General features: G+C 48.0%; 1 pseudogene; it reads right to left on the reverse strand.

Moving 5' to 3' along the window:
- Positions 1–708: 708 nt before the first annotated feature.
- Positions 709–7,885, reverse strand: LOC123038321 (FT-interacting protein 3-like; annotated as a pseudogene).
- Between the last annotated feature and the right edge of the window lie 279 nt (positions 7,886–8,164).

An 8,164-nucleotide genomic window follows, 5' to 3' on the forward strand; every position in this document is an offset into this window, starting at 1 on the left:
TACGATAATTCTGAGATCAACAAAAGTTCGGTATCTTCTAATGAATCGGCACTTGTCCTGCCTATTTCATCGGATATAAGCACTATAGCGCCTAGTGAATTACAATCGAAGTCCTGCATTAGAGACAATAAATAAGACACTTGACTTTTTCTATTCTTCATGGCACAACTCTGACAGTGATTTTCACTTTTTGTATGTTTACAGAATTAGTTCCAATAAAGATAAGACTTAGAACGAAGTGACTAATGTTCTATGGAATCGAGAAAAGTCATATCTAAGTAGATATAAAACAGATAAAGATAAGAGCATTTCCAATAGACGCACAGTAGTTTCCCAGCGCCGAAATAGTGTTTTTGCGCGCGGTAGGTTTACCAAACGCACAAAAACACGGCACCCAACCCGACGGCCCCACATGCAGCAGCCCGCCCGCACAAGCCGGCGCCTTAAATCTGCAGCCTCGCAGCCCATGTGCGCTAAAGTTACAGCTTCTTTTTTGCGCGCGCTCTATTTTACAACTTATGCTCGAGCGCAGTTTTTTGTCCCTCACGAGCCAAATAGGCGTTTTTTCCTGCGCTCGGCTTATTAAGCTCGTGTGTGGAAGATGCTCTAAGAAGGTAACATATATAGTCAACCAAAACGAAGACATAAAAGAGGACAACTCCTGCATGCATCAACCTTACAACATCATCACATGGAAAAATAATAATCTTATAGCATCACGTCGTACTTGGATGGCAGACGATTGTATAAGTTGAGGAGCAGGTTGGTCCTGCCCCGCAACCACGGCGGTCGGAGGAAGTATAGCACCATCACCATGGCCACCACCCGGAACGGCTTCAAGTAGAGTACGACAGCCATCACCAGCAAAAGCGCCATGAAGACAGGCATCAACCTGGGGTCGTGCCACCGGAGCAGCGACTGCGCGCGCTCCCCCTGTGCAGCTAGGTCAACGAGCACCGTCTGCACCATCCCAGACAGGCTCCGGATGCGATCGTATCTCAGCCTCACCGTGTCATCTGGCTTGGATGTCGGGAACGTGTCAAACTCTTCATCCAGCTCGTCGGGGTACGCCAGATCCTGGTACCACCACATAATCATATCTATGTGCTCGTTCGGAGACGCGAGCTCCAAGCGTGACAACATCGTGTCCATGTGTGGAGGCTCCCGTGGCCGCCGGTAGTAGTTGCACGCCCCGACAATGATCATGCATATGAACACGGCCGGCATGATCAGCTCCGGGTAGCACACCAGCTTCAGCAACACCACGTGCATCAACATCGTCAACAGTGGGTTCTTCCACTTGCAGATGTCGTCGAACCATTTGGCGACGATGACGACGCCGGAGAAGAGCGACGTAATGCGGTAGAAGTTGGCCTTGCTCCGGCGTAGGCTGAACATGTGCGAGTCCACGTCGAGCATGTACTCCACCACCTCCCTAGGCAGCGGCGGATCAGCCCTGCCCAGCCGTGTGGCCACAATCACAAATCGTCTGGTACCGGAGGTAGTCCAGCTGCCGCACGGAGAGAGGGTTCGTGTAGTGCATCTTGGGCCGCAGCGCCCACCCATACTGCGCCAGCATGTTGGCCCACGCCGTGCAGGTGAACCGGTCGGCGAGGTGGAGCTCCCCCATCTTCTTCAGTCCGCTCGGGCTCAGCGCCATGAGCGGGTAGTAGTGCGTGTACACGTGGTCGCTCTCTAATATTGCGAGCCGGACGCGCACCTTGCCGATCTGTTGGTCCTTGGTTGTTCCGTTGCCATGCCCGGAGAGGTGGTTGTTGTTGAAGACAGCGATGGTGATGACTTTGCTGAGGTCGAAAACCTCCCAGCTGTACGACCTCGTCTACCGTCAAGCCGGGCGACAGGCTGATCCATTTCGACGGCAGCGAATTGGCCAGGTTGTCACCTGGCACGTACGTCGACGCCACGGGGATGATGACGTGGCCAATGGGCTCGTCCTTGCCGGCGACTTTCTCCTCCACCGTCACCACCAGCGGGTCTTCGAACGGCTCGCTGGCGACGAACATCAACTCTTCGTTCCACGCCTGGTTCGCCGACCCCTGCGGCTGGCCAGGCTTCGTCCGCCGGATTTGGCTGCACATCTGGATCTTCGCGTTTGTGGGCGCGAGCGGCGGACCGATCAGGTTCTTTTTTTTAGCCGGGCATAACCCCTTTCCATTACTTTCATAACGGAAATACAAAGTTTGTTGCAACTAGAAGGAAACTGAAAGGGGAAATGCGAGCTCAGCGCATCACTGGGAAACCCACAATAGACACTCGTCATCGAGCAGCCTACCATGGGGCGAAAACCCAGTAACACCGACAGAACCAACATCACCAACCCAAAAGCAACCAAAGTCGATCACACCAGCCACAGGAGGCTCAGACATAAGCTCGCGCAGGAGCCGCAAAGTTCCCTGAGTTTAAGCAGAAAAACACATCGGAAATACTAGCGATGCACATGGACGACTGAACGTAGCAAAAGACCTCCATGTCTGGATCGATCTTGTTCTGCATTCCCCGGCGCCGCACAAATACGCATCAGGGTCGACGCGCTGGTCTTCAGCATTTTGGCTCCACGCTCCATGGCCTCGCGATCAGCTCCATTCATCAGTCCTGCCCAGTAATTTAAATATCCGCAAGCTGAGTACACAACCTCAAAAGGAGACCTCATCTGTTTGTATTCAAATGTCAATTTGTTACGGCAGTTTCACAAGACCCAGCACATAGCTGCCAGGCCAAAAGTATAGAATTTTTCTCCATCAGGGATGAACATATAGCACCAGGCAAAATATTGCCACATATTTTTTGGGCATCGATCCGTGCCCAGGACACACCCAACAGTTCTCCACATTACTTTAGCCACAAGACATGTGAAAAAAAGATGTTGCGAGGTCTCTCTTTCGTCGCAGAACGAGCATGTGGGGTTGCCCGCCCAATTTCTTCTGCTCATCACATCTCTAGTGAGAATGGCATCTTGAAAAAGTTGCCAGAGGAAGATTTGGATTTTTAAGGGTATTTTGGATGCCCATATCCATTTGTTATCACACCCCCTCACGTTTTTTTTCTGGATATTCATAGACAGATTTGGTTGTGAATTTCTTCTTCTTCCCCAAAGCCCAGGTAATCTCATCTGGCGCATCTGACTGAGGCCAGGAGTTCACCACCGTCTCCAATTCTCTCCATTGCTCCACAAGGGGCGTGTGAAGTCTTCTTCTAAAAAAGTCTCCCTCAACCCCTTTTCTGAAGTCTGACACTGTGATTTCTTGATAACTGCATATATTGTATAACATAGGGAATTTATCACGTAAAGGGGGCTCATTTCCCACAGGATCAACCCATAGTCTGGCCAGATTGCCTGAATTGAGGATCACTTTCCTCCCTGCAAAGTAATTCTCTTTAACTTTCATAATGGCTTTCCATATAGGGGAATCATCAAACTTACTTTTCACAGAGGCAACTGTGTCTTTTTTGAAGTACTTGGCCCATATAACCTCCTGCCACAACCCCTGTTGGTTCTCCAATTTCCACCACCACTTAGTGAGGAGGCTAACATTCTGTTTATGCAAATCTTTTACCCCCAGGCCCCCTTTACTTTTCGATCTGCAAATTCTGGACCACCTAACCAAATGGTACCGTTTTCGCCCTTCATTTTCTTGCCAAAAGAATCGTTTACGGTGTTTGTCAAGTTTTACTATCACCGTCTTTGGAAGAAGAAACATAGCCATATAGTAATATACAATGCTTGTGAGCGAGGAGTTAAGCAGAATCAGCCTTCCTCCAGAGGAAGCTGCATTACCAATCCAGGCCTCACAGCATTTAAGGAATCGTTCATCCATGAAATCCCACTCAAGGACACGCAACGTAGAGAAGCTAACTGGCACTCCCAGATATTTCATAGGAAAATGTCCAATTTTACAATTAAACAGATCTGCATAAAACGCTAGTGTGTCCTCACCCCCCCCGACACACAGCACCTCACTTTTAAGGAAATTGATCTTTAATCCCGACATAAGTTCGAATACATATAACAGAAGTTTCAGGTTTATAGCAGCATCCTTATCATGCTCAAAACAAATGACCATGTCATCTGCATATTGGAGTATAGCTACTCCCCCTTCAATTAGGTCAGGGGCAAGCCCAGTCAGGAGCTTTTCTTTTTGAGCATTACGTATCATCTTCGAAAGGGTTTCAACAGCTAGTTTGAAAAGAAACGGAGAATGGGGGTCACCTTGACAAACTCCCTTATAGCTTTCGAAATAGGGTCCCACCTCATTGTTTAGTTTGATGCTCACAGTGCCGTTATGTAAGATTTTTTCAATCCATCCACACCAGGTTGGCCCAAATCCACGATTCCTATGGCACTCAAGGAGGAAGTCCCAATTTATCTTGTCGTAAGCTTTTTTAAAGTCTAACTTTAAGACCACCCCAACTTTTTTCTTGACATGAGCATGATGCAACACCTGATGAAGTGTAAGGATCCCATCCATAATGTTTCTATGCTTAATGAAAACGTTTTGATGTTGACTGATTAGCTTATCAGCATAAACAGCGACCCTGTTATATAGCACCTTGGTGATGAGTTTATAGGGGCATCTAAGCAAGCATATGGGGCGGTATTGTTGGATTTTTTTGGCCCCATTCATCTTAGGAATCAAAGTGATCACGCCATAGTTTAGGCGCGCAATGTCTAAAGTGTTGTCATGGAAAGCTTTGAAAAGTCGCATTAGATCTCCCTTCACAAAATCCCAGCAGTGTTTGTAAAACTCAGCTGGGATGTTATCCGGTCCAGGGGCTCTATTACTCTTCATACTAAATAAAGCTCTTTTAACTTCCTCTTCCGTAAACTCACTCGTGAGTAGGGTTTTATCATCCCTAGTAAGGGTGCGTTTGGAAGCCAAAGTATTCTTGTGGTTTTCTGGAATACTGTGGTTTCTGAAAAAAACTTTGGTATTTAATACTTTGAGTCCTTTGGATGAAAAAAATACTATAGTTCAACAAACCGTGGTATCTCTAAAACTGTGGTATTTTTGTTGTATATAAAAAAGAGGCCCTGGCCTCTTTTTTTAAAACCGAGAAAGCGCTGGCTGCTTGGTCTCTCTTGTGTCCAACTTCTGGCCATCAACGCCTGTGATGCATAAATCGATAGCTAGCCGATCGATACGTCCGGCTGGAGGCGGACGTACACTTACACGAGCTGCAAACTTCGACCTTCAGTATATGTGTTAATTACCTTGGTTTTTGATTGATTACAAGAGATAACTCTACTACAGATCATACCATCTAGGAGAACATGCTCGTGCAAGGCTGAATGCATACAGTGGCTATTAGTACAAGCTGATCCCTAAGTGTAGCTGAATATGCATACAACAACGTAACAGTCGATGCAAACCAAAGAAAACTGAGAAAAACTGCCACTTGCCAAACAGCTCGCAGTTTTACCAAAACTGAGAAAACTATGATTTTTAGAAACTGAAGTATTTATTGCCCATGCATTGAAATACTTGGGTTTTGGAATACCATGGTTTAAAAAAAACGTTGTTGCCAAACTAGGCCTAAGCTTTTCCCCCTCATCCCAGGTATCAGGGGATAGATGGAATATGTTTCCTCTGGCCGGCCCAAATAACTCTTTATAATAAGAGCTGGCATGATTTAGGAGATCTTTTGTGCCCTCAATCACCACCTTCCCATCGGTTAGGGAATGTATGGTGTTTTTTCTCTTTTTACCATTCGCAACCCGATGATAAAAAGCCGTGTTTTGGTCTCCCTTTAGCAACCAACGTTCATTCGAATGTTGAAGCCAAAATAGTTCCTCATCCGCAAGAATATCATTCAACTCAGCACATAGGTTGGTTCTTTTTTCATATAAATCAGGTGTTAGAGGCTCAGTTTCTTCTAACTTCTCCATCTCCTCAACCGATCAGGTTCTGCGCCGCGATGACGGCGACCTTGAGACAGATGACCTTCGGGGAGTAGTACACTTGGGAGCGCCTGTTGGTGAGCGCTTCTGATGACAGCGAGAGCGAGGGAGCTTCCGTGTTGTACGCCTCCGGGAAGGCCTCGTCGGCCTGGCTGCCGAGCCAGACGGCGAGCATGATCTCGCCGAGGCTATGGCCATGTCGGACCCTCTTGCCATGGGCGCCAGAGAGGCTGTACCACTGCGGAGTGTTAGGAAATAAACCACGAGTGTGTCATGGTGTATGAGTGTAGGTCGAGTCCGAGCGCCGGTGCGTTGCCGTGTTCGTGTCTAGAGCGAGTCGAGCTGGTTGTGGCTAGGCCTGCGATCGTAAGTCAACGGAGGTATAGGATCAGCGGGCGCAGCGGAAGCGAGGTGCCTCCCAGGTCGTGCGTGCGCCAAGGTTTTGGATTCCGAAATGGAACATTTTTCTCGAGGGGGGGCGGTAAACTTGGTTACCACGGTAACCACGAAATACCGATAAAAATTCGAGCGAAATTTAAAATTCAAATTTGAATTCAAAATTTTTTAAGACCAGAATACATAAGTTTGGAACACAAAATGCACTGTCCGCAGGTACTAGCGCAGTGGTAAGCAGGTCTGCTCCACTCACGCACATGCAGGTCCCCAGTTCGACCCTCGCACCCACATATTTTTCGTAAAAATTACAGTATACAGTGTGGCGTGCATTTCTTCAAAAATTAAAAGTGCGGCCGGCAGAACTCTTACACATGACGCGCTGTTGCGGGAAAAGGATACTAACCACTCGGACACGAGTTAGCATGTGTCTCTTCTATAGATACGCCTTATTTAACTAGACGTTAGGAGTTTAAATTCAAAAAGTTTGATTTTTTTTGCTCGAGATACAGAATTATCGTGGGGTACCGGGAAACGCGGTTACCGGGCGGTAACCGAATTTACCGCCCGGTACCCAAAACCATGGCGTGCGCGGGCGCTGCAAATCGCAGACTGTTGCTGGTGTGGTGCGTCCAGGTTGTTAGCGTACGTGCGGGCGGCCGTATACCTTAGGAGTTACTTCCTCCGTTTCTAAATATAAGTTCTTGTAGAGATTTTACTATGAACTACATACGGATGTATATAGATGTATTTTAAGTATGGATTCATTCATTTTGTTTCGTATGTAGTCCACCTAGTGGAATCTCTACAAAGACTTACATTTAGGAACAGAGGGAGTAGTAGTTAGTGCATGGGTCAGTTGATTAGTGGATCAAGTCGTGTGGTGCATGGCATGAGAACCGGACAGGTTGTTGCCTTGGCTGCGCGTGAGTCTATTGTACTACTTAAGTTGTACTGATGAATGAGAAAAGTTCGAGCCGAGAGGGCTGGAGAAAAATGTAACCATCATGTCTACACCAAGGGGCAGGGCCTCTACGCAAAGCTCTTGTGCTCTTCCTTGGTGTGTGTGTGTCTGTATAGAGTTTCTCCATGGTGTGTGTTCATGCGAGATAAAGGAAGAAGAAGAGCGGCGCTGCGCGGAGGCGGCAACAACACGGCGCCAGCGGGCTGTCGGGCGGGAGGCGGCTGGGGATGTTGGACAGGTCGAAGACGACGCGGCCGACGATTCCGGAGCGTGCCCTGGTGCTTGACGATGACCTCCAGCTGGGTGGACTGGAGGTGAGCGCCGGAGAAGGCGAACTTCTGCCGCCACGCCGGGTTGGGGGTCTTCTCCAGGTGGCACGTGGTGCCCTTGAATACTCCCAGCTTCACCTCCATGTACGGGTTCAGCGCCCCGGTGATGTCCATGATGTTGAGGTCGCGCGCCTTGACGACGGTAATGTACAGGTACTGCATCCGCATGACCATGTCGTACATCGACGACACTCTCGTGGCCATTTCCGCGCCATGCGGGCCGAGACCGTACGCTGATGCGGGGTCCGTCTGCACCAGCGCGGGGCCAACGGGCTGCGGCATGACGACCGTCTGCCCGCCGCCGCCGCCGCCATGGCATGCCTAGGTTCAGAAGACGATAATAAAACTAGAGGACGACAATAAAACTAAAAATAATACTTTCTCCGTTCCCATAATGTATGACGTTTTCCCATAATATACGAAGGGAGTATTACTTGAATGTGGTATAATACATACATAGTATATATAATTCCTTGATACCCCTCAAAAAAAATATATAATTCCTTGATGTAAAATTCTTTGAATATTATGAAAATATATCTCATAAAAGATCTAGTAATA

Source organism: Triticum aestivum, chromosome 2A, assembly GCF_018294505.1.
Source record: "Triticum aestivum cultivar Chinese Spring chromosome 2A, IWGSC CS RefSeq v2.1, whole genome shotgun sequence".
NCBI lineage: Eukaryota > Viridiplantae > Streptophyta > Magnoliopsida > Poales > Poaceae > Triticum > Triticum aestivum.